At 43.9% G+C, this 27648-nt stretch overlaps 1 protein-coding gene across 2 annotated transcripts in view; it reads right to left on the bottom strand.

The window, feature by feature from the left end:
- Positions 1–27648, bottom strand: part of KIF26B (kinesin family member 26B) — a 447298-nt gene that overhangs the window by 313676 nt on the left and 105974 nt on the right. Inside the window, exon 1 of one of the 2 annotated variants that reach the window (XM_041761100.1) lies at positions 15965–15983. The exons of the other annotated variant lie outside the window; for it this stretch is intronic. The gene's annotated coding sequence lies outside the window, so the exon portion shown is untranslated. Of the gene's footprint in view, positions 1–15964; positions 15984–27648 lie in introns of those variants that run through there. 2 annotated transcript variants of the gene reach the window in all.

The raw sequence follows: 27648 nt of genomic DNA on the forward strand, positions 1-27648 counted from the left end.
GCATACAGTAGGAGCTTAATAAATGCTTCGAGGGGATGAATAATTAAACAGATAGGTGCATGGATTGATTACAAAATTAATTGCATGAACAGGTGATACCTTAGAAAATGGGGCTTTTAGAGCTTGGGGTTTTTTTGTTTTGTTTTGTTTTTTGTTTTTTAAGTAGGCTCCATGCCCAGCATGGCGTCCAACACAGGGCTTGAACTCACGACCCTGAGATCAAAACCTGAGCTGATATCAAGAGTCAGAGGGTTAAGAACAAAGCTAAGCAGCATTTTCAGATTGATGGAAGACACTATCCTGAACAGAACCTTTCTAGGAAATTAAATCCAACCTGCAAATTTATGGTTCACTGATAGTTCACTGCTTGGTCCTTCCCCATCAAGGGAGACCTCTTTCAAAAGGCTGATCTCCTTGATTTTGGTAATGAATGTCTTGCAACTTTTCCAAACTTGTTCACAGTTTGGTTACAAAAACATTTGAAATGGTGACTTTTGTCCACAATGAAGTTCTTTTTTCCATATTTCAAAATCATGGTAATTGTATCAAGTTTCGGGAACCGTAAACTCTCTCAACCATATTTACAAAACAAATGCAATAACATTCCCCCTTCTGAGAGATTGCTGGGAGGGTCAAATGGGGTGATCCTATGGAAGAACTTTGTGAAACTGCCAAGCACAAACACAGGTAAGGCATATGTGTGGATATACATACATGTAGGTAATGAATATTAACAACACATATATCCCAAGATATATATATATACATATATATACACACACATATATACATACACACACATATATATGTACATACGTGACAACTAAAAGAAATATTAATGATAGGATGCTTGTGATCTCGACACCTGACAGCTGTAACCTGACAGCTCAAAACTCTCAGTATGTATCACCTCAGTTGCCCTGCATCAGGGGCAAGTGCCACTATGATCGCTCCCATTTTACAGATATGATGAAGGAGATCAAAAGAAATCCAGTGACTGGCCCAGGGTCACTCGAATACAATAACAATAAATAACTTGGGAGAAACTGACCCATAAGCTAGAGCTGATTTCTACTAGACTTTGCTGCCACCTAACTGACAAGGTTAAAAACACCCAGATTTATTACACAAGCACTAGAAAAGCAAACATTAGTCATCAGTGAATCCTTGGTTAGCCTTTTAATAAGGGACTCTCCTTGTTAAAAAGCATGAAGGTTTATTCGATTTTTATTTTCCTTCATCTTTTTGTGGCTCTGGGCATCTCTAATAATTGGAAATGACCATCCAAGCAACAGAAAACCACAATAAATATGTAATGCAAATGTGTGCAAATGTGTGAGTTACTAGATGCAGGACACCTGGGTGGTTCAGTCAGTTAAGTGTCTCTTAGTTTTGGCTCAGGTTCTGATCTCAGGGTCGTGAGATTGAGCCCAGAGTCGAGTTCCTCACTCAGCAGGGAGTCTGCTTGAGATTCTCTCTTTCCCTCTCCCACTGACCTTCCCCCCTTCTCTAAAATAAATAAAATAAATCTTAAAAAAATAAGTTACTAGATGCATTTGTTGTTCCTCTATCCACTATAAAATGATTTTGGAATGTATTCTTTTCCTTCAACCAACGCTAGTATTCACATCCCTCAAGCAAAAAAAAAGTCATGTGTTTGATATGCCTATGGTAGGTGTGTTTGACTTGCTTTCTTCCTGGCTTTGGTGTAAAGGAGAGATAAGAAATAAACTTCATGTCAGGGCTTCCCGTATAATCCAGTATGTGCTCCCTGCAGCTTCCATCTTAAAGATGAGCTCCAAAGTAACTCACTAACTTACATAAGGATTGGGTCCACGGTCTCAGCCACACTGCTAACTTCTATGCTGATCAGCTGAGTTAAGTGGCATGCCCTCTCCTTTTGCGATTTCTCATTTGGAGTGCTGGTCAATCATGACTAAACTCAGCAGCATCTCCAATGGGAATAGGAAGCCCTCACTTTTATTTCTGTTCTCCTAATGTCTCTACTTGGGCAAGACTTTTCCTCTTTCAATGCTTCATTCTTCTGAATTGAGATAGGAAAAATTCTCTCGTACAAAGATCATGGTTAGGTTGCAGAGGAATTTTGCTGATTTCCCTCAAAGGAACAAAATTCTTGATATGTGCCAACATTAAGGTTTGTTATATTAAATATTAAGCAAAGACCTCTTAACCAAGAGAGAAATCCATCAACCATATTCCAGCCAGTGGTAAGAATGAGCACAGGAGATAGTTGTAAGAGAAAGAGCCTTCTTTATGCACATGTTCCAAAAAATGTTTCATCTCAGAACATTGTAAATTCTGTCATTGCTATTGATACAAACAATGAAGGGAAAATGTTGGGAGTTTAAAAAGGTAATAGAAAGATGTCATATGATTCCAACTATATGACTTTCTGGAAAAGACAAAACTAGGGGGCAGGGAAACAATTGGTGGTTGCCTGGGGTTAGAGAGGACAGAGGGGTGAATAAGCACAGCCCAGGGGATGTTTAAGGCAGTGAAACCATCATTCTGTACCTACTGTAATGGGGGATGCAAGCTGTCATACATTCATCAAAACTCATAGAATGTACAACACAAAGAGTGAACCCTAATGCAAACTGGGGACCTCATAATAATTAATAATAATGTATCAATATGGGCCCATCAATTAGAACAAATGTGTCACACTGTGCCCAGCTGTGAATATAGGGAGGCTGAGGAGTGGGATAAGAAGGCACAGGGGAACTTTCATGTACTTTTTGCTCACTTTTTTTCTATAGAAACCCAAAGCTGCTTTTTATTTAAAAAATAATAGTAATAATAAATTTATTAAATTTTTTAAAAACGAGGGTGGATTTTGAAGTAGCTCTGTGTTCCAGCCGGCCTGCCTCTGGGCCTCAGCTCTAATTACATGACAGTGGGCACATTCCATAACTGCTCCGAACCCCCAGTCTCTCATGTGAGACAAATAAGTATAACAAGAGCTGATCCACCTCAGAGGGCTGAGCATTCTAACAGTCAAATAAAATAATACATGTAGAAGTGCTTTGTGAATGGAAACATTCTGAGTAAATTTAAGTTACAGTTGTTTCTAAAAGCCCAGTGTCACTTCATTATGAAAGCTTACAGACTGCTTGTAACAGATACATTTTCTCAAGTCCATGCTAACAGTAGACAAAATGATAATGCTGAGCCTGTCTTTCTGTGCTATGACATCATTCCCACTTAAAAGATTGGTGTCTAAACTACAAAGAACAATACCATGGACTCATAAACTATACTCAGAATACTTCCTCTCATCCATTTGCAAAGCCACCAGGCTGTATTTTCATATACAACCTTTTCTTGTCCAATCCACCTGCAGAAACGGACCACAGATCCCGTAAGTAGTGAGATCACAATATCAGAGTTATTCACAAAAAATCTGGAAAATGGTCTGCAACTCTAATCAGGGTGCATCCCCAGTAATTTGTGGATACATTCTTTTTTTAAGATTTTATTTATAGATTTTTCTATTTACTTAGAGAAAGTGAGAGAGCACAAAGCAGAGGGAGGAGCAGAGGTAGAGAATCTTCAAGCAGACTGTGCTGAGCATGGAAACTGACTCAGGGCTTGATCTCACAACCCTGAGATCATGACCTGAGCTGAAACCAAGAGTCAGACACTTGACCGACTAAGCCCCCTAGACATCCCTGTGGATACATTTTTTAAGGAAGGATTTTAAGGGATTGCATGAGATGCACACATACAAAAGACAAAGCTCAGAGATCATTGAATATTCTGTAATCCAGGTACAGGAAATCATTTTACCAATGTTTCTTTTGATTTAAAAAAAATAAAAAATGCATCCAGCATAGTAAGTACTTTGCCAAGCATGAAAGATGTAGTAATGAAGTAACCTCCGCAATGATTTTTTTAAAAAAAATCACCTTGTGCCAAATCGTTTTCATGGCTGTTTGTCAGGCTGGGCACGCGGCCAGTAGCAGGAGCCTTCCTGGGGAACACTGAGCAAGATATGAGGCCCAGGAAATGCTACACTGTCACCCATTCTGCGGCAGGCTGTTATTTATACTAAATGATTACAGCTATAAAAAGTCCCAAAGTCAGAAAGTCCCAGTGGACAAAGGAGGACGGAAAGGTCCCCGAAGTCTGAATCGGTAAGTGAATCGGATCTGGACATGGTTATCACAGAGCTGTGTGACATCTGTTCAGCTTGTGTCTTGTGTTCTGCTGTCTGCACCCTGGGAGTTGTAATGGAAAGGAAAGGACTGCCCATGGCTATACGGAACTGATCTCCCTAGATCGGGAGAGGGACCACATCAAACTCAAAACCATTGCCAGTCTGCCCCATCCAGGCTGAGGAGCACCTGTTGCTCCTCCTGGTTGCCTGCCCTCCCATCCCCATCTCTCTCTCCAGGGCCTATCTCAAGGTCATTCCCTATCTCTTGTCTCTTGCAAAGAGAAGAGAAGGTGGTTCTGCCAGATTTTCCAACCTCTAAAGCAAAGTTTCATCCTCCCCTTCGATCTCCTGGCACCTCAGAATGCATTTTTCCTAGAAACGAATTACCAACTAGCTTCTGTACCATGTCTCTCCCCACTCCGGCCAAAATCCCCATGCTTTCTCTTCCAGTGTAATACTTCATGAATCTTGGATTTTTTTTCCTCCCTCTAAGCTAAAGATTTTCTTAACCAGAGGAGAAATAAAGTTTGATATAAACCTCCAAAAGAATCATGATCCAAATATCCCTATATTTTTCCATTTTTACAAAGGTGTTCTTTCTAGGAATAAAACGCAAATTATTTTTCCTGGTCAGTCTTGGTTTTGCCTAATCTCAAGTAGTAAGTTGTCCTTGTTATTGAGAAACCCTATTCTCTTTACTCTGTTTTGTTGGATCTCGTCTCACTGGCCCATGTCGACCTAACCTAGCAGGTTATATCTCAAGAATGACGGACATACCAGCAGGCAAAACAACTAAGCTATGCACAGTTTATGGAGTTTCCAGAGCCACCTTTCACCCTGAAACTCTTGGCAGTATATCCGAGGCTCCCAAACTCATTCATGCTCATTGCTCTCTGGCCCTATGAAGGCCCTATAACCTTTAGAAGTCACAGCAGAGACCCCATTGTGAAAGGTCAACATCTAAAAATGACAATACTCTCAGCTCCAGGACAATTCCAGCACTGGTCTGTTACCCACAGCTCTGGAATCCAGCATGTGCCGGTGAGTCAGTCATTCTATGGGGTGTGCACTTCCTAGGGTGAAGAGACCCCCCTCACAGAAGCAACGGAGATAGCCAAGCCCCTGAGGGATACTTGGATGGATGCTAGTATTCTCTTTCCAGAAGCTTCCCTCTCCATCTTGCAGAGACTAAGTGGAATTCACACCTGTATTTGTCAGCCATTCATGTATTGCCTTTTCCCCCGAAACAGTGAGAAGTATTCGTACTGATTGATTTTGTCTAGAGTGCCCTGCCTTTCATGTGTACTGAATAAATAGTGCTGGTTTGACCCAGAGTTAAATCCTAATGTGCTTCGAGATCTTCTAGCTCTCTTCTCAGAGTTTGTAGCCCTCATAACAGGGGCCACGTGAACTAAGAGAAGGAATAACAGATTTGCCTCATCTGTGCTTCTGGAGGAGTCTGCCTCTGGAGAGAGGTCTGGCGCTGTCTTAACCCCGAAATGAGGTGAAGTGCAACCTGCAATCTTAAGAGACACGAGCTCGCTTAAAAGTGTTAAATTCCCACATGTGCCCCATTTTTTTCAGGGCCATTGAGGATGGGAAAACCTGATGGCCATCCTACTTCAGCCAAGTTTTTTTTTTCCTTTTAAAAATTTTATTTATTTATTCATGAGAGAGACAGAGAGAGAGGCAGAGACACAGGCAGTGGAAGAAGCAGGCTCCCTACGGGGCCCCGATGTGGGACTCGATCCCAGGACCCTGGAATCACGACCTAAGCCAAAGGCAGACACTCAACCACTGAGTCACCCAGGGCCCCTTAAGCCAAATTTTCTTGTCTTAGATCTTAACTCTATTCGCCTGAAAAATCTTCCGGCTGCCAGCATGGAAGGTCACATTCCCAAGGTGCCAGACCTGTGCTCTTCTGACCCAGCACACCTGCCCAAGCAGGCTGTGGCTGCAGCCCCAGGTCTGCAGGGGCATGATGGAAGTGACCAGAAGCACACACCCTGGAATGGGGGTCCCACTCCTGGATATTTAAGGAAACCAAACCCTTCTGGCTGCTCAGCGGGAGGCACTCAGGGAGCTTCTGCTTTTCTACATCTCCAGGCTTTCCTTGGCCTGGCCACCCACCCCTCTCCTTGCATCCAAATCACAGCACAGGCCCTACTCCCCGTCCCTTGGACTTATTCTATTCCCTAAGGTGAGATTAGGTGATTGGGATGTTTTTCTCAGCAGTGCCCCAAACAAATGGCCTCCCTTGTAGCTCCGTCCTCAGGCTTAGAATAAACAGATCTATCAGCCCCACCCCCCTGAAGCCCAGAGAATGAGCCCTTGGGACCTGCTGGACAGAAAAACATCAGGGCAATTAGGGCTCCTTACGATTGCTATTTGTTAGCTAGAATTTTAGAATTTCCAGAGCTAGAAGGAAACTTAGTGCAACCTCTTCCTTCTGCAGATAAGAAAATTAAGGCCTAGCCTTTAAGATCTTTTAATGATACGGAATTGAATACAGTCTATACATTTTCAAGCAGGTTTCTAGATTTATTCTCCTCTTGCTGAGCAGTAAAGCACAAAACAACGTGGCAGCAGAATTCCAGTCAGGGAGTACAGAGAATCCAAATCACCCCTGAAATGTTGAAATCGTATATCACTGGCGCGTAACAGATCCAATATGCACTCCTGACGAGGGCATCCATCACCCGGCCTCCGGGAGCCCCTGCACCACTGCCGGACAGCCCAGACCACGGCTCTTAAAGGAGACGCTCCAGACACAGGTGACATGCCAATCGCCTTGTTCCCCTGAGGGTGACAGTGGGGTTCTTGGGCTACTCTGGGTATGTCAAAAGCCCCATGGAAAATTCACCTTTATTCATATGTAGGCATTATATCAAATGCAGCAATTAGATCAGATCAGCGCGGAGAGACTGGCTGTCCCAGCCAATCACAAACACTGCCGGGTGGTCAGAGGTGTCTGGATACTTTGGCGCAGGGAGGATGAATGAATTGTTACTGAATCAATGCAGGAGTATGAAGTCATTTAAGCTGTTTTGTATTTGTATTTTGTTTTAGTTTGATTCCAGTATAGTTAACACACAGTTTTGTATTAGTGTCAGGTATACAATACAGTGATTCAATGCTTACATATATCATGAGAGGGCTGATCACGGCAGGTGCATTCCTTAATCCCCATCACCTGTTTCACCCACCCTCCCACCCACCTCCCCTTTGCTGACCATCTGTGTTCTCTAGAGTTAAAAGTCTCTTTCTTGGTTCGTCTCTCTCTCTCTCTCTCTCATTTTTCCCTGTTGCTCATTTGTTTTGTTTCTTAAGTTTCACATATGGATGAAATCATATACTAAGTGAAACAAGTCAGAGAAAGACAAAGACAGATAAAACTATTTCTAAAAGCAAATTCTAGGGGCACCTGGGTGGCTCAGCCTAAGCATCTGCCTTTAGCTTAGGTCATGATCTCAGGTCCTGGAATTGGGCTTCATCATCGGGCTCCCTGCTCAGAGGTAAATCTGCTGCTCCCTCTGCCCCTGCCTCTCTCTCCACCCTGCTTTTCTTCTCTCCCTAACTCTCTTTCTCAACTAAAAATCTTTTTAAAAATAAAATTAAAGCAAATTTTATCAGATAAAAAAATAACAAGAGGTTGGTGGTAGTTCAAAAAAGAATGTGGATCACTGAGCTGGGTTTTCATCTTGGGAAAACGAGGTGGAGAATTTTTCTCTTAAGCCAAAATGAGTGTCATCTGGAGAATACGTTTCCTAAATAAGAAGCCAGGGAACCAAAATATACCTGGTCTCAGCAATCTTCCTCATTGGGCAATCACAGAAGAGCCTGTGACATGAAACAGACTGTGGTCTAGTTAGGTGGCACTATACTGACTAGTCCACATATGCCTGTCCTTTACCTATAATAACATGATATATAATAAAATAATATTTATATATATAATAATGAAAATCTAACTTTTATTATGGTAAAATATACATAAAAATAACCATTTTAACTCTTTTCAAGTGTACAATTCAGTGGATACAGTGCATTCACAGTGTTGTGTAAACCACCACCACCATCCATCTCCAGAACTTTTATGTTCCCAAAATAAAACTCCATACCCATTAAACAATAACTTGGGGATTCCAAATCCAATAATTCAAGTATGTAATGACACTGAGCATTAATTGAATATTATCACATGAATATAAACCATACTAAAGAAATAGAAATTTAATACTAAAATATGGTATGTCTACCATTTTTAAGGAAAGGTAGTGGATTATCAGGCAGTTGGCAAACCCAGAATATTTACAAGAGGATTGACACCAAGATCAGGGAAATAGGGGCAGAGCCCAAAAATAAACATCCCCCCCCTTTTTTTTTAGAGAGAAAGTGTGAGTGGGGGGAGGGGCAGAGGGAAAGGGAGGATCTCAAGCAGACTCTGCACTCAGCATAGAGCCCAACCTGGGGCTCAATCTCACAACTCTGAGATCATGACCTGAGTGGAGGTGAAATCAAAGGTTGGATGCTTAACCCACTGCACCACCCAGGTGCCCCCTCAAAGGAACCACCTTGATGATGACTTAGAGCACAGCCAATGGAGAGAAGCGTGGGACCCCAGGGCATCACCTCACTCTGCTTCGTCAGGCTTCTTCCCCCAATCATACGTCATCAATGTGTTCCTCTGACAAATGTGTTAAGGTCATTTCCTGCTGGGGATCCCTGGGTGGCGCAGCGGTTTGGCACCTGCCTTTGGCCCAGGGCGCGATCCTGGAGACCCGGGATTGAATCCCACATCGGGCTCCCGGTGCATGGAGCCTGCTTCTCCCTCTGCCTATGTCTCTGCCTCTCTCTCTCTCTCTCTCTGTGACTATCATAAATAAATTAAAAAATTTAAAAAAAAAAAAGGTCATTTCCTGCTAAGCCTGTGCTGAGTGTAATGAGAATGGGCTAGTGCTGCTGTGAGTACCTCTCTGCCTCTCCCTGACCCATTTGCCACCTAGTTGGGAGTTCATGTATATGAACAGGATACTACACTGCAAAGATCCACTTGGGGCTGACAGAACACAAAGGAAGGGGTCTCACCCAGGTGCTGAGAAATGGTATTTGAGCTGAGACCCAAGTGACAAGGAGGAGAAGCCAGGAGCCAGTGAGGAAGGGGGAAGTATGGCAGGGTGCAGGTCACCACGTGTCAAGGCCAAGGGCAAGAGAGTGAGCTTGCTTGCAAGGTCAAGGGGGGATCGTTGAAGATTAATCAGGAAAATGGTATCCATAAAACAGGCATCACAAAACTTGAACCGTCATGCAGACATTTAGGAGCTGTTACATGATTTACATGCAGTAAATATCTGTCAGATACTTAGAGCTGCCTCCAGAATTACTTCTAGTAGTAGGAACTGCTTTCCTTGGGATCTGCAACATAGGTGTTTGTCCAAAGGGATCTGCTCCCCAGGCTGACCTCTGGTCTGCAGATAGCATGACAGTCACTGCTAGTGGTCACCAATATACCTAGTTTTCCTCCCCTTCCAGGACACACTAAAGACAAGGCTTCCTGGCCCCTGGTGCAGCCTGGCAGGGCCACTCCCCTGGCACAGAACTGTGTCGATTCCAGGCTGAAGCATTTAAAAACCAACATGCAAACCTTCAGTCCCCCCTTCCCTTGCCTCACTGCACCCTGAAGCTTCATGCTGACATAGAGCGGTTAGGAGATCAAAGCAGTTTGGAGACAAGGAAAGCAACAGCCCTGGAAGGTCACCCAGACCCACAGGGGACTTTTTTTTTTTTTAATCTTTTTTTTTAAATTTTTTTTAATTTTTATTTATGATAGTCACAGAGAGAGAGAGAGAGAGAGGCAGAGACACAGGCAGAGGGAGAAGCAGGCTCCATGCACCGGGAGCCCGATGTGGGACTCGATCCCGGGTCTCCAGGATCGCGCCCTGGGCCAAAGGCAGGCACCAAACCGCTGCGCCACCCAGGGATCCCCGTGGGGGGACTTTGCATAAACAAGTTAAACCACTGGAATTTTGTGTTACCACAACTTAACATAGCCTATCCTGACAGATGTAGATGGAGTGCAATCATAAATCCACTTTAATCTTCAACTCTATTCTCTTATAAACCCTCTACTATTATCGTTACTTTGGGGCAGCCTGGTAGGTTGGAAGAGCATTGAGCTGGTTGCTGAAAGAACTGGGTTCTAGGCCCGACTCTGCAACTCATCAACCATGTGGACTTGGGCAAATCTCAATGTCTCAGTGACCCACTTTCTTCCATAAAAGGGGATCAATACTTGCCACCACCCCCTAAACTTATGAGTTGGTGTAAAGTTTAAAATAAGAAGAGAAAATGTATGTGAAAATGTTGTACATGGTACTAGTGGTATAATCATTTTCTTACAACTGCTAATGACAGTGTCCTGGGGGAGAAGGGACAGAATGAATTAGAATTTTCTCAATCTCCCTACTCTCAAAATAATAATAATAATAATAAAAGGTTGGGGAGGGTGGGGCAAAAGACTTCTTTATTTATGTAGATTAAAAATCTCATTTTTGTGGCTCGAATAATTTCAGGTTTTGTGAAAGCTGATTATCACATGCAGGCTCAGATAATTTCCCCAGAGAGCTAAACAAATTAAAATATATTTTTTAACTCCAACAAGCTGACACGGGCCATCAGCTCTATCCTTGGTATGAGTTCCATCATGCAGCTTTAATCAGAAGCTGGATGTCTAAGCAATATTCACCTGGCGGGAAGGGAGGTGGCAGGGTGACAGGCCAGGAAGCAGTTCATCAGGATCCTCTGATCCCAGTGCCCATCATCCTCACACGGCCAACTCCATGCTGCAGGGTCTGAGACCTACAAGTGGTCTCTCCACCCTCTACGCCAGGGGGCCTGCAGTCTGATAAACTCGCAGCCACACCCCAACCCAGCTTGGCTGATTCTGATTTCAGACAGAGCAGGCAAAGAGACAGAACACTGTTGCAGATGGGTTGACAACACTTGGGTGACCAACCAGCCTCAACTTCAGAGGCAGCTTTATTAAGCACAGGTCACTGGTGGCAGTGGGATCACCCTCCAGACCCAAGGCGTGCCACCCTGCCACAGTCACAGAAATGTGGACCCACTCTGGGCATTGGTCCACAGGTCACAAGCACTCCTGGTGAGCTGAGGTCAGGATCACAGAACGTGGATACTTGAAAACGAAAAGCCAGGAGATGGGAATGATGTCCAAATTAGGAGAAGTTGGCCTAGCCTCTCTCTCCCCCTTCTCCAGAACCTGCCTGTGCTCCTTGACCCATTTCTCTTCTTCAGCCTCAGATAGAGCCCTCGGTAGAGATCCCCGAGGTGCAGACGGAACTGGTGAGGGAGCAGCATAGCGAGGAAAGCACAGAACTTAGCATCAAACAAGTTTCCGGCCATCCCTGCTCTGGTCCTTATGGGCTACGCATGACCCCAGGATGTGCCTTCTAAATTTTGTGGCTGGGGCATCTGATATATTGCTGTGACTACATTTCCTTTGCAGCTGCTCTGCAGGACACCCTTCCACAGAGCCAGCTGGAGGGTCCCCACACAACAGTTCCTGCAGGTGCCCCCCTTCTGATGAGCTCTTTCACTGCCATCCTGCTGCCACTGCCACCTACTGCTCAGGCCACATCAACAACCAAAGCTGCACACGTGCCTGTCCCTCCTTCTCAGAGACAGAGAGGAACCTGAAGTGTGAGGGGGCAAGACCTGAGTGATCCTCCCCAATGGAGTCCTCTCCTACTTTCACCCTTGAGAGCAAATGGAAGGTCAGCTTTACTCAGATTAGGGCCCTGAAAACACTACGTCATTTCCTAGTTTTGTGACCTTGGACGACTTCCTAACCTCTGAGTGCCCCAATTCCCTTAGAATATTGTAATGGGGAGACACCTGGGTGGCTCAGTAGTTGAGCCTCTGCCTTCCACTCAGGTCGTGATCCTGGAGTCCTGGGACCGAGTTCTGCACCAGGCTCCCTGCAGGAAGCTTGATTATCCCTCTGCCTATGTCTCTGCCTCTCTGTGTCTCTCATGAATAAATAAATAAAATCTTTAAAAAAAAGAATATTGTAATGAGGCTACAGTGAGCTAATAATATATGTAATATATATTCTATGAGTTAACATATATGCTTCAAAGTATGCCATAAATGTTAATTATTGATCCTATTATTATTATAAGGATACTTAAAATTAATATTTTAGAGAGTACAAAATCCTCCTGCCATTCAGTCATCAGTTAGAAAGCCCATGAACCCAAAGAAATTTTACAACTAGAACCCAAGGCCCAGGCTATCTCTCTTTGCATACAGACTGTATCAGGGGTCCACAGAAAAACAGAAGTAATGGGATGTGCACATGCACATTTGTGTGCTCATGTGTGTATGTGTGTGTATATACATATGTATAGACATATGAAAGATTTTATGCTCTCTCATAAAAGAGATTTATTATAAGGAACTAGCTCAGGTGATTATGGAGGCTGAGAAGTCCCAAGATCTGCAAGGTGATCGATAAGCCAGACCCAAGAGAGCAGATGGTGCAGTTCCTGACTGAAGGCCAGGAGGCTCCAGACCCAGGAAGAGACCATGTTTCAGTTCTAGTCCAAAGGCAGAAAAAAAAACAAACAAACAAAAAAGCAAAAAAACCCACAAAAAACAAAAAACAAAACAAAACAATGCTCCATATCAAAGGCAGCAGAGCAGGAGGGGAGTTCATTCTTCCTCCGGAAAAAGTCAGCCTTTCTGCTCTATTCAGATCTTCAACTGATTACACTGGGCCTAACTGGGGAGGGCAATCTGCTTTACTCCGGCTATGGATTCAAATGCTAGTATCATCCCAAAACACCCTCAGGGACACACCCAAAATAATGTCCGACCAAATGTCTGGGAATCCATGGCCAGGAGGCCGACACATGAAAATGACCAACATAATGTCCCTGTCAGCACTACTGGCACTCCCAGCCCTTGGTCACCAGGCTATCCCTGATCTATTACCCCTGCTGTGCTCTCTGTACACCACACACACTACTCCAGAGCTCTGCACGCTCTGCAAGATGGTCCTGGCCAGTCCCCTCCCCATCCCATCTGGGGTGAGGACTACATCCCCAGGGAAATGGTTCCCAGGCACCTGTGCCAGAAATAACCATATTTCCTTGGCCAACTAGTTTGCTTTTATTGTAAGGGCCCCACACTGTCTCACTAATCCCTTTCTGTTCTTTCAACTCTGTACTGAAAAGCTCATGACCAAGTCTGGGGGCCACGTCAGGGGAGTTTCACACCTCGTAGCCTGCATTCCACATGCTGACCAGACCCGAGATTTGAACTTATATATCCATCCATTCCCCCTTTCCTTATCATTCTCCTTCTGTTCTACTAAAGGTAGTTTTTTAAAAAATTAGACATTTATTTTTAATTTTTTTTAGACATTTATTTTTAAATGAGGCAAGATGCGTGTACTTGCACATGTGCCCATGTGCCCCAACAGAGGTTATTTTATTTTCCTCTCTCCAGTGTCTAGCACTGTGTCCCCTTCCCCAAAACTGCTAAGGAATTGGATTGCTCTGCAATTTGACAGTCTGCTAAGTTGCACTACAACTGGGGTGCCTGGCAGCTGACTCTTGACCTCAACTCAGGTCTTCATCTCAGGTCATAAGTTCAAACCTCACATTGGGCTCCACGCTGGGTATGGAGCCTACTTAAAAAAAAAGGTTTGCACCACGCCTGCCACATCCTAAAGGTCCTGGTGTCACCAAACTCCCAGATTTCAAAGATAAAAGCAGACAGCCTTCTTCCTCCTCTTGACAGAATTCCAGGAATGTGGTGATAAGTGTCACTGTGTCACTGTCTTCCAAGTCCTTATCCAGAGGCTGATTAAAACAGACTTGGGGAAAATTCTCATTTGGTGGGCTCCAACGTGGACTCTAAATATGGGGATTGAGGCCGATCGACTGTTTGGATGTAGAATGTGGCCTCCAAGTTTGCATCAAAGTTGGACTAGAAGATTAACCAGTTAAAGCTTCCTGGTTGTAGATAATCATTACTTCTGAGGAGCAGAGGAGGAAGATGGGATATCAGAGGGGGAGGAAAGATTCAACAGTCTTTGCAATGTTTTGCATAAAAAAAAAATCCAAAGCAGATATGGCAAAAAAGAAAAATAGCATTTGTTACACATGGGTGGTAGGGTTATTACATCATTCTCTCCACATTTTCTGTATATTTTAACTATTTTTAGTTTGATAAATATATTTACTTAAAGAATTCTGGTTTTAAACTAAGATCCCTAGAGAAAAGGAGCTTTACACTGAACTTGAATGGGTATCAGAGGCTTATCGCCCCGGACAAGAGACTCTGGGGCCCACTCATTAGCAGAGGAGCAAAGGAACAGAGCAGAGCCCTAATTTACTTACCAGATCACAACTCTTTCTTGCTGAAATGGATTTAAGTGTTTTCACAGAGCTTCTGGCATCCTATTCTCCCTTTGTCATGGCCACGCACATGAGACAGTTTTGTTTACAACTACGAAACGCTGCCAATCTCTTCAATGACAACTGTACCCAAAAAAAGTGCATTACCTCATCTGACAAACTAATGTAGATGATAAGGGATCTTAAGAGTGCCGCCAAAAGTTAATTGACACTAATTTGAATAGTTACCAGGGTTACAGAGCATAATAATGCCCTGCACGGTTAGAGATTGAAGGGTTTCCCAAAATGTCTTTGTAGGTTTGATCTCACATTGTTTTTGAAAAACTCTGGTGAAGGAGGTAAAGGCAGTGTCACATCCAGGGTCACTTCCCACAATTTCACTATCCATTCATTGGTAAAAATTATCATGTAGCAGCCAGATATGACCAGAGATGCTCTGAGGGGTGCTAACCGGAATGAGCACACTCCCTGATCCCAAAGAGCTCTCAATCAGATGTAGGTAAGAAGACACACCATTAAGAACCACAACAAGAGGCAGACTGCACTGGGGGTTGGAACAGGGGGATAAAGGGAGTATTTGTCTAGAAGGAGAAGACACACCCAGTTCAAGGAATTACAGCATTTGAATAGGTGTATGGTTTACAAATGAATGGATGAAGGAAGAAAAATGTTCTATATAAATAACATGCCTTGAAAGCCAGGCCATGGAGTCTGGACTTCATTTGAAGGCAATGAATAAATTTTGGAATTACAGACACACCTGTATAATGCTTCTCATCTACATGTTTCAAACATATTTATTGATTATAATTCACACACCATACAATTCACCCAGTTAGTGTGTATGTTCTTAGTACATTTGCAAGGTTGTACAACCATCACTACTTTTAGAACACTCTGATCTCCCCTAAAAGAAACTCCATACTCACTAGTTGTCACTCCCCATGTCAGCCCCTGCTAATCACTACTCTGCTTACTATGTCTCCAGATTTACCTATTGTGACCATTTCATAAAAGTGGGATCACTCAAGGTGTGGTCTTTTGTGTCTGGCTTCTTTCGTTTACCAGAATGGCTACAAGATGCACCCATGTTATAGATGCATTGCTACTTCCTTCCTTTTTATTGCCAGATATGATCCGATTTTCTGGATAAACCACATTTTGTCCAACCATTCATCAGCTGATGGACATAAAGACTGTTTCCACTTTTTGGCTTTATCAGTAATGCTATTGTCAATATTCATATACAAGCTTTTGAGAGTGGATATATTTTTTCATTTCTCTTGGGTATATGCCAAGATGTGAAAATTCGGGGGTCATACAATAACTCTGGGTTTACCTTTTTGAGGATCTGTCAAGCTTCTTCCACAGTGGCTGCACTCTTTCTCATCTCTGCCAGCAGCTTATGAGAATTCGATGTCTCCATATCCTTTCCATCACTTCAGAGTGTTTGCTTGCTCCAGTCATCCTAGTGGGTCTGAATGGTATCTCATCCCCTGATGGCTAATGATCTTGAGCATCATTTCATGTATTTATGGTCACTTATACATCTTCCTTGGAGAAATGTCTAGTCAAATCCTTTATTCATTTTTTTAACTGAAGTATAATTTGCATATAATAACCTGTTAGTTTCAGGTGTACATCATAGCGAGTCTATTTTATACATTATGAAATGATCCCCATAATTAATTAATCTAGTTACTATCTTGTCACCAAAGTTATTATTGACTATATTCTCCATGCCATACCTTTCATCTCCATGACTTATTATAACTGGAAGCTTGTACCTCTTTTTTTTTTTAAGATTTATTAATTTGAGAGAGAGAGAGAGAGCATGCAAGAGCAGGGGCGGGGTGGGGGGACAGAGTGACAGAGAGAATCCTCAAGCAGACTTCCTGCTGAGTGGGAAGCCCATTGTGGCGCTCAATGTGGGACTTAACACAGGGCTCTATCCCAGGACCCTGAGATTACCCCTGGGTCAAAATCAAGAGTCACATGCTCAAGCAACTGAACCACCCCAGTGTCCTGAAGCTTCTACCTGTTAATCTCCTTTACCTATTTTGCCCATCCCCCAATCCCTTTCCCCTGTGGTAACCAAAAGTTTGTTCATTAGTTTTTTAATTTTGCTGCCTTTTTATTATTGAGTTGTAAGAGCTCTTTATATATTCTGGATACAAGTCTCCTATAAGATAAATGATTTGCAAAATGTCCTCCCATTCTGTGTATTGTTTTTTCACTTTCTTGATGGTCTCACTTGATGCAAAAATTTTAAAATTTTTCATGTAGTCCAATTTACCTATTTTTTCTTTTGTCATTTGTGCATATTTTGACATATTTTTTCAGTATACTTTCAATTTTTCTCTTCACATGACAACAATTTTGTAATGTCATTTTTTTATAGAGAGAAGAGAAGCAAGACTCAGTCCTTTTTCCAGCCTAGCGGTAATTTTTAAACTGATATTTTAGAAATGTTCCCACAGTCCAGCTTCTGGACTTTCTCTTCCACCGCTGCTGCTGATACCAGATAACGTATTCATTTTATGACGGGACCTCTGGACCTGGGTAAGCTGACATGGTGGGCAGGAGGGAGCTATTCCTACACAGGGATCCCAGTAAGAATTTACCTAGATATAGAAGTGACTGAGAACCACATAATTATAACCCACAGCATTGAAACTAAATGGATCTCCAGCTCAACTCCACATCCACAGGCCGTCAGCAGTGTCCACAGCTACTCCATCCCCACCTGATGGGGAGAGCAAGATGAAAGGGGGTAGCTTTAACTACCTACAGTGAAAACCCAAGAAAAACACATGGTGTGTGAAGGGGCACATGCAGGTGTGAGCCCATCATGCTCAAACCTCATCAGTTTCATAGGAAATCCACTCAGGGCTGAGGACAGAGGCGTCCGTGGGAGATGTCTACATTCAAGGAGCAGAGAGAATAGGGACGCCTAATAGGGTGGCTCAGCGGTTGAGCATCTGCCTTTGGCTCAGGGTGTGATCCTGGGATCCTGGAGTCAAATCCTACACTGGGCTCCCCACAGGGAGCCTGCTTCTCCCTCTGCCTGTGTCTCTGCCTCTCTCTGTGTGTCTCTGCCTCTCTCTCTGTCTCTCAAGAATAAATAAATAAAATCTTAAAAAAATAAAGGAGCAGAGAAAATAAATGAAACCATCAGAATAGAAAGAGGTGGGTAGCATCAAACTAGGGAACACAGTGCCCCCAACGAACCCCAGTTACTGCTTATTAACTTCGTGAGCGGCCCCCACACGCCGCCCCATTTAACCCCCATCAGTGCCATGTGAAGGGAAGCCAGATGGGAAAAGATTTTCCACAATGGAAATGGAGTCAAGAGTATCAGTGCTGGAAACGCAAACCAGACCAAACCCTGAGGGCTCACGAATTAGCTGAGGCATTGGTGATTAGCTCTAGTGGCCAGAAAGGTGCTGGCCATGCCGGACGAAGCGGTTGACAGTGTAAGGAACGTACGACCAAATAATTAAGAAGTGAATCAGCTGTGAAGCAGTGGACGCAGCTCTCTCTCCACAGCGTGGGCTTCCCTTTCACGAAGTGGGGCAGTGAACGGAGAGACAGGACAGGCGTGAGAGGCTCGCGGGCCATTTGGTTATTTCCACTCAGGCTGGTCTATAAACCGCTAGAGAATCGGAGGAAGCAGATCCCCAGAGAAAGGATATCCAGAACCAAAGAGAGGAAGAGTGAAGGGAACAAGGGATTCTTCTCCATCCCTCCAAGGATTGAAGAGCAGAATCTAAAATGCCACCAACTCCATGTGGCACCATTAGCTGGATGCACCTTCCAGAGTGAAAATATGTTAACTCCCCATCAGCTTTGCCATCAACTAGTGAGCCTTTTCCTGGTCTTGTCTGGTTACCTGGCTGGACCCTAGAGAGGAGCACGAGACACTGTGACATCTGGGGGCCTCCTTGTCTAGAAGTGAACCTGGAGGGGATATGCCAAAGCCCGGCTCTCTGGCTGCATCCATGAATGAGACAGAAACCCACCTGAAACTCCATCAGCATTCATTGTCATTAGGGCTTTACCTTTCTCCAAAAGCCGATGCAGAATGTGCCCCCTGTGTGTGTGGCTGGTTTACACTACTGGAATGGGAATACTTTTTTTCTTTTTTAAGATTTCATTTATTTAATCATGAAAGACACACAGAGAGAGGCAGAGACATAGGCAGAGGGAGAAGCAGGCTCCCTGCCATGAGCCTGATGCAGGACTCAATCCCAGGACCTGGGATCACCACCTGAGCTGAAGTCAGATGCTCAACCACTCAGCCACCCAGGTGCCCCAGGAGTGCTTTTTTTTTTTTTTTTTGTTCTTTAGTGTGTAAGGTCATCCGCTACTCAGGGAGCTTCTCTAGGAATCCTCACTTGAAGACAGGAAGCCTGCAGTCGGAAAAACCTTCTAACAGCATCACGGGCTTGAGAAGCATCATGAACCTGCTTTGTGGTGAAGCCCACACCTGTAGTGTCTTCAGTCTCCCACCCCCTCCTCTGTGTACGTGTGGTCACACAGCCCGACAGGATGTAATTTCATGGTGTAAGAGCCAGAGACCACCGTGAAACCTCAGGACTTGCTAACAGGGGGAGAAGCATCTGGCATAGCTGCAGGGCCTCTATGCACATGTCATCAGCACCTGCTCTAGAACAGAGTTTCTTCCAATTTCAGGTTCTAGGAACTCCACCTTTCCTTCACAGCACATTCAGTTAATATAAGAAACCACCACAACTAGACAGTCTTCGGGTGTGCAAGCAACAATTACCCAGATGCAAACAATGAACAAATCGAAATGAATTCTGCTAAGAATGCATAAATAAATCAAGTAAGTTGATGACCGAAATCAACATCAAGCAAGATGGGATATCTGAGAACATTTTGTCTGGTAATTTCTTTTTATAGGTAAGGAAATGCAGGTCCAGGGAGGTAAAGGCATTTGCTCAAGGTCACTGAACATGTCAGAAGCACACTTGAGAACAGAACTCAAACATCCTGGCTTTTCTATTTTTCTTAATGGCCACAGATGGTCAGTCCCCATGTTTACCACCACATACTTCTTCATGTTCTGGAAGAAAGGACCATAATTCCCTAATACACTGGGAAATTTTTCAGTGTTTCTTCCTGCTTCCACAACAGACAACAGGGGTGGGGAGATGAGTGACAAACAAGCTAGGACTTTGTTGCTAAATTTATGGAGCCATTCTATGGAGCTTTCTTCAATCCTGTAGTGAAATAATGCAATAGCCAATTTATGACTGAATAAAACTGGATGCTTTCACATGACTCAATTCACACAAACATGTTCATGTACTGTCAACCATCCTGTTTTAGAAATAATTCCAGGGGTGCCTGTGTGGCTCAGCTGGTTGAGTATCTGACTCTTGATTTCAGCTTAGATCATGATCTCAGGGTCGTGAGATCAAGCCCCATGTCGAGCTCCATGCTCACTGCAGAGTCTGCTTGGGATTCTCTCTCTCTCTCTCCCTCTGCCCCTTCAGGTCATGCTCTTTCTCTTCCTCTAAAATAAATAAATATATATTTAAAAAAAGAAAAAGAAAGAATTCCAAAACAAGCCCGACAATACCTTTACCACATTACCAGCTTTCTCCTCCAACAAGAGACTATTTAGGCCCAAAGGTCTGGCACCCTTTATGGCATTACAGTAAACTTGTACTAGATTTTTTTTTTACTACTACTGATAATAACATGCTGATGGATACAATCCTGTCATTATGACAACACATCAAGAAACAGGGCCTTGATTGTGAAGTAGCAAACAAGTTGATGTCATCTACTGAGCAGAAATCCAAGAGGTATGATGAAAGATGATTGCTTGAAGATGTACAGATAGAAGTCACAATAACAGATCAAATGAAATTCCTCATTTTTGGCAAACTTAATAAAATGGTGGCTTGGGACCCTGGGTGGCTCAGTGATTGAGCATCTGCCTTTGGCTCAGGGTGTGATCCCAGAGTCCTGGGATCAAGTCCTGCATCAGGCTCCCTGCAAGGAACCTGCTTCTCCCTCTGCCTGTGTCTCTGCCTCTCTCTGTGTGTCTTTCATAAATAAATACATACATACATACATAAATACATAAATATTTTAAAAAAACAAAACAGTGGTTTATTAACATTGCTATTCCATTTGATTCAAACATGCTAGGATACCTGCAGAGGCCTTGGGACTTGGAAAGAGTAGCTAGAACAAAAGTGGATGCTGAGGACATGGGAAAAACTGGGTGGCTTCTACTCCGAATCTTACAGTGCTAAGATTTTGTTTCCACACATCTTGACAACTGTCAGATAGTCCAGAGTTTGTGATCTTGTGGCTTTACTGGTAAACAGACACTGACTGGAAGGCGGAGGGCTTGACCAGGGACTTCTGGGAGATCCGATCCAGGTTCACAGACAGGCTGTTAAGCTCCGAACCAGACTCATTTAAGCTGTAAACATTTGAAATGAGACCGTTTCCTGTCTCCCAAAGAGCTCTCAGACGCAGGCTGCAGAGAAGTGAGACCAACGGACAAATGAAGACGTGCCTGGGAGGTAAGACACAGGAGCAAGTGATGGGGATGACCTGGGGATCCAGCCCACGTCCTGGAGCCCAGGGCATCCAGCCCCCAGAGGAGCGCATCAGGCGGGACAGCCAGAGTTTGGCTGGCAGATACTTTACTGCACTGCCTGGCTGTCCACTTAGATAAACACACAGCTGAAGAGAATCCAGGAATATCTCCAAAGGAGAAAGCCCTGCTTTTGTCTGACAAAGCTGCTCTGACCTCAAAGGAATGCACAATAGGAAATGAAAGTTGGACACAAAATCAATTCGAACAGGAAACAGGATGATCTCTGCTCAAGCTCAGTTCCAAGATATGTCACCATAATAACCCAGAGCAGCACGGCCAGGGAGCCCCGGCCTCCCCCTCCTGCACATCGCAGGCCGAGGGGAGAGGGAGAGCCCCGGGAGACCACATGAGAGGGCCCACATCCTGGCATCACAGCTCACTGTGCTTTCAAGGAGATTTTAGTTCATTTCTGTCCCGATCAACAAAAAGATGATAGTTGATTTTTTTTTTTTTAATTCAGGAGAGACAGAAAGAGAGAGGCAGAGACAGGCAGAAGGAGAAGCAGGCTCCCTGCGGGGAACCCGATGCGGGACTCGATCCCAGGACCCTGGGATCATGCCCTGAGCCAAAAGCAGATGGTCAACCATGAGCCACCCAGGCACCCCAATGATGGTTGTGTTTTAAAAGCAACTTAAGACAGAAGCACTAGAGACAGAAGAAACTTCTTTGAAAAGGAGGGGGAGAAGAAATCTTAAATCTTTCTACTTTTCATACCCTTTTCATATGCTTTTAATACGCTGCCATTCCCTACGAGAAGGAAGATGTCCTCAGAGGTTCCTGACTTCCTGTGACATCAAGCCGGGGGCAAAGTACCAGACACAGAAAGATGAAGACACACTGGCTCCTGGCACCAGACCAGAACTGCAGCTGGGCAGCAGGACATCCTATTTGACCAGCATTACTAGAAGACTTGGCGAGGCTTCACAGAAATGGGTTTGTAACATCTGATAGCTTCCAGTTGCCCTGCTGGGGTATGGGTAGCCCAGTTCCAGAAGCCAAAGCAGGTCCCCCATCCTCACTCAGCCCAGTTTTGAACTCACCTGCCCATCTCTTAAAATGGGTCGAGTGCAGACCCTAGCCACAAGAGCTCCTGAAGAACAAAGGGTATGAAAAGGGGATCTTGCAAAGTTGCAATGGCCACTATGGCCTAAATAATAAAGAATAACAGTGACCTGAATGTGAAAATGGTGGTTAATGCCAAATTTCTTTGCCTTAAATTCAATTTTCTCTCCCTGAAGGTATTGTGGGATGCTGGATATGGACCCAGGACATACAATCTCCAGATCCAGCTCGAATCACTGTTAGCTGTGCAACTTCAGCATCCTCCTTACCTTCTCTGTACCTCAGTTTCTTTACATGAAGTGAGAACACTCACTTCCCTCCTTCTCAGGATTGCTACAAGGACTGCAAGAGATTATGGATGGGAAACATATTTTGAAAATTCTAAAATGTGCAAATATTACTTTTTATTACTATTTTCCCTTATATATAAAATGAATTTGCTTTTCTTATAAAAACACCATCTGATGATGGAAGGTCAGCAGGTAAGGGAAAGGTCACCTTGGGATCAGGACTTGTTCTCTCAAAACCCATCAGGCGGCTGACCCAAGCTTGAAACAAATAAAGCCTGAATTGAATATAAATGTAAAGTGAAAGCCATTCATTTGATCAGACCCTTTGGGAAAAAAGGATTTTATTTCCTATGCTAGACCCTGGGCAGGCAAATAGGTCCAAAGGTAAGAGAGGCTGGCACTGATGCAACCATCATAAGGAAAAATCCAACAATGCAACTGTTCAAACCCAGCTCTGGGAATGAGGGTTACACTAAAAGGCAGCGGGAGGCAGGGAGCTGGGTTAGGAACACAAACAGGTTGAGTAATCAATCCAAAATCACAGTTGTGAAAACCACATAAAATGCCATCTGGCCTCCTGGATCGCGTGGGACATTAAGCAAAGGCAGCCTTCCAGTACACATGTTCTCATTTCTCCGAGAACAGCTCTTCTCATTACCCAATCGACTGTGAAAGAGCTACCCAGGTCCTGGTCCAGTTTTCCACTCTCGCCAGAACCACTCTGAACACTCTCGAAACAGCTCACGTCTCACGGGAAGGCTGTTCATCCCAACACTTTTGCATTCCGAAAACTGCCCGGTGACATGTGGGGTCTCTTCTGCTTTCTGAGACTAGTTGCCACAATGATCTCCATCTTCCCCTTGCCTTAAACGTGTTTGTAAGAATCACGAACAATATTCCAGAAAATCATTTTTGTGAGTGTGGTAAAATATATACAAAATGAAATTTACCACTGTCACCATTTTGAGGTATATAAGTCAATGGCACGGGGCATCTGGGTGGCTCAGTCGGTTAAGTAACCAACTCTTAATTTCAGCTTAGGTCATGATGGTGAGATCATGGGGTCATGAGATTGAGCCCCATGTGGGGCTCTGTGCTGGGTGTGGAGCCTGCTTAAGATTCTCTCTCTTCCTCTCCCTCTGCCCCTCCTCCTCCTCTCTAAAAAACGTAAGTCAATGGCATTTGAGTATGCTGTTTTGCAACCATCACCATCATCCATCTCCAGACCATTTTCATCATCCCAAACTGAAGGCCTGCACCCATGAAACAGTAGTTCCATTCCCTTCCACAGCCTCTGGCATCCTCTCCTATCTCTGTGAATTTTCTCACCATGTTAAGTAGAATTGCACAGATTTGTCCATCCGTGTCTGGCTAATTTCACATGGCACCATGTCTTCAGGGTTCATGGCACAAGCTGTAGCATGCACTGGGATTTTGTTCTCTTTTTAACACTGGATAATATTCCATTGTATGTATGTGTTTATATGTTTTCACATCAAAGCACTCTGAAAACTAGTTTTTGTATGGTAAAAACTCACTTGTAGCACATAAAGGTCATGCTGGTCCACCAGCTGGAACACTATGCATCAGTCTCCCAGATTCACGAGCCCACCCAGCCAAGAGCTCGGGGAAGGCCAGGAACCATGTCCTCACCTGACACTGCCCCATTCCCTCCAACCAGCGTGGTACCTGGAACAGGGTTGGCACCAGACAAATGCTTCATAAAGAAATAAGTAAACCTTGAGAACACCTTTTCTGAAGTTATTCCTTTTCTCTTAGTTATGTTCTAAAAAAAAAAAACATAATATTCAAAAGGATATTTCCTGCTAACAAAGCCCTCTGTGTTTTAAATTTTGTGCCTTATTTTTTGAAGGCAGAATTTATTTGATTGGCTAAGCTAAGAGGCAGTGTGTGGTCATGGAAAGAATATTGGACATGGAGTTAGCAGGTAATGATGCGGAGGCAACTGGGTGGCTCAGTCAGTCTGTTAAGTGTCTGACTCTTGATTTCAGCTCAGGTCATGGTCTCAGGGTCATGAGATTGAGCCCTACATCTGGATCCATGCTCAACATGGAGCCTGCGTGGGATCCTATCTCTCTCTCCTTCTGTCCCTCCCCATGCTCACTCTCTCACTTTCTCAAAGAGAGAGAGAGAGAGAGAGAGAGAAGATAAGAGGAGAAGAGAAGAGAAGAGAAGAGAAGAGAAGAGAAGAGAAGAGAAGAGAAGAGAAGAGAAGAGAAGAGAAGGATTCAAATCCTGCCTCTTCCTTTCCTCTAGCTGTATGACCTTGGTTAAGTCACTGGACCTCTCTGAATGTCAGTTTCATCATCTATAAAATGGAAACAATAATTGCTCTCAGTTTTTTGAGAATCAAGTATTATCCCCAAACCCGAAAATTAATATGTATAGTTCATAACAATTTAGTTTGAGTAGGTCAGTTCTACTTGCTTCAGCATACAAATACTCGTAAATGTGCCATCTAAGAAGTCAACACATAGGGACGCCTGGGTGATTCAGTGGATTAAGCATCTGCCTTTGGCTCAGGTCATGATCTCAGGGTCCTAGGATTGAGCCCTGCATCAGACTCCCTACTCAGTGGGGAGTCTGTTTCTTCCTCTGCCCCCTCCCCCTGCTTGTGCACTCTCTCTCAAATAAATAATTTTTTTTAAAAAGAAAGAAGTCAACACATATATGAAGTTATAAAGAGCACTGCAGGTTACATGTGAGAAGCACAAACTTATATAGGACTGAAGGAAGACCTTAGAAAGGAGTTGGGAAGAGATGAGTTTTGATTGGGCTCTTCCAGAAAGTGATGAATGTAGCATGAACCACCCAGGAGGAAAGGGGTGAGATTCAAGGCAAGGGGCATAAAGTTAATAAAGATGAGGGAATGAAAACCAGCAGATGGCCAGGCAAGAAGCAAGCTTGATTTCTTTAAGCTAGGCTTTTGTTCCTCACCTGACATTCCAGGCATCCCATCAGGACTTGTGATGCCAGCAGGGGATCCTGAGGGTCACGGCCATGGGGAAGCTCCTTCAATCAGAAGTCCCCAGGACTAACCCCAGTGCCCACTGAACAGATCCAAATCCACTCCCTGCCTGCACCTTTGTTTGGGCCCTTATCATCCCCACTCAGATTACTACCCACACCTCTAACTATTCTGCTTGCCCCAGGTATTAAGTGGTGCTACCTTGTAATCATGGAGATTCAGAACTTTTTAATAAGGGATGTCAACTACAAAGCCTGAGAGGAGAGACTTACGCTAGCAAGTGCAGGTACTAGCCACTTGTTCCTAAAAGGGGAATCCCTTGTATGATGCCTGCCTTCCTGGTTCTCTGCCCTTAGGGTAAATATCCTACTGCATAAGAAAAAAAAACATGACAACACCTCAAAACTTCCAGGACCCAAAAACTTCCTTCCCCAAAGCCACAGGTCTGAGCAGCAAATGGAGCCCAATTCAACAAATAAACTCAAACACTGTAGGCTGGCAAGCAACCAGACAGAAGATTTATTGGAAGCTACCTACCTCGAAATCAACATTAGGCTAGGTGCAGGGTTATAAAGATGAATAATGGAGAGGTAGAGACGTTTCCACAAGCTCAAGTCTGAACCAGAGCTGTCCTAGGCAAACCCTAATTCCCCAAAACAGCCTCACATTCATTTAAGCTTCCTTACACCCAACGCCATCAAGTCCAAGCAGATCCACTCAAGCCATTCTGAGAATGGAGTCCAAAAAAAAGTCTTTCAGGCAAATTCAGGTTACATAAAGCTAGACAGAAGAGTTTTTCTAAGTATACTTAATGGATATTTTTCTATCAATTAGTTCGAGTCCCTGAAAAGGAATGTTTGCAAAAGGACTTGAGAAAACCCCAAGTAGAATCATCATCTCTACTGTCCAAGTGCCTCGGGGAAGTTCCCTCTCTAGTCACTTCCATCACGCCTGCCAAATGCATCAACATCTTCCGTATGCTTTCCAACATGAACTGAAACTATCACTTCATGTGAAATCAGAGGAGACCTCCAGGGGTAGGGACTGTGATTTCATTTCACTGTTGCAGGAGGTGTTGCTACAGCTCCGTGGTTGGAGTTGTCCAACTCTCCTTAAATCTGACCTTGGCCATTCATCATTGGTCACTTTCACTCATCACTCCAGGCCTGTGACTACCACACAAATGACCAGCTGGTTCAAGCAGATGACTGGTTCGGTTTTGTCAAAAACCCATTAAGAAGCTGATTGCATTGACCATTTGTTGAACTGAAGTGTCTAATTAATTAAAATGTTAAATCAATGGCCTGTATAAACATTTCCCTAGAAGATATGGAGTTGTATCTAATGTTCAAAAAAAAAGGGTAATTTCTCTGCATTCCAAATAAAGGTCTTTAACCTTTATTATTATGGTCTACGCTTCATTATTTATGTCTTGATTGGTGTGATACCCTACTTTGGGCTCTGACTCTCCATGATGTTTTCCCAGGAGACAGAAGAGAATAGGATATATTTAAGAAAACATCACAGCAGTCAAAAACTGGAACATCCGCAAAATTCGAATGTGGTATTTTTAAGAATATTTCCTCTAAGAACCATCCCAATCCTGTCCTCACCTCCACCTCTACCAGTTCTCACCTCCCTAGCCCCAGCATAAGCAGGCTTGAAAGAGAACCCAGTGATCTCGATGGAAAAGCAGACGCCTGCTCTGTACCTGGTTCAGTTTCATGCTGGTGTTCAAGGGCAGCCTTGTTAGCTTGGACTCCTTAAGGAGACAAGTGAGCTCATTATTTATAAAGCAATTTCAGAAAAAGGAAACAGAAAAATTGTGAAATTTGAGAGAGGAGCTACTCTACTCCTTCAAAGATATAAGCTGGAGATGGCAAATTCACTGCTGGAAGGAAGGATTCTCATGGATAGTTAGGGTCAGACCCTTTGGCTCTTTCCTTGAGAACAGAGTACGAGGGGAGGCGAGGGGGCAGGGACCTTGTCACAGATCCGCTCCCTTTATGACTGCAGTGAAGTGAGAGCCCAGCAGC

The sequence above is a fragment of the Vulpes lagopus genome, chromosome 1 (assembly GCF_018345385.1).
Source record: "Vulpes lagopus strain Blue_001 chromosome 1, ASM1834538v1, whole genome shotgun sequence".
Lineage (NCBI taxonomy): Eukaryota > Metazoa > Chordata > Mammalia > Carnivora > Canidae > Vulpes > Vulpes lagopus.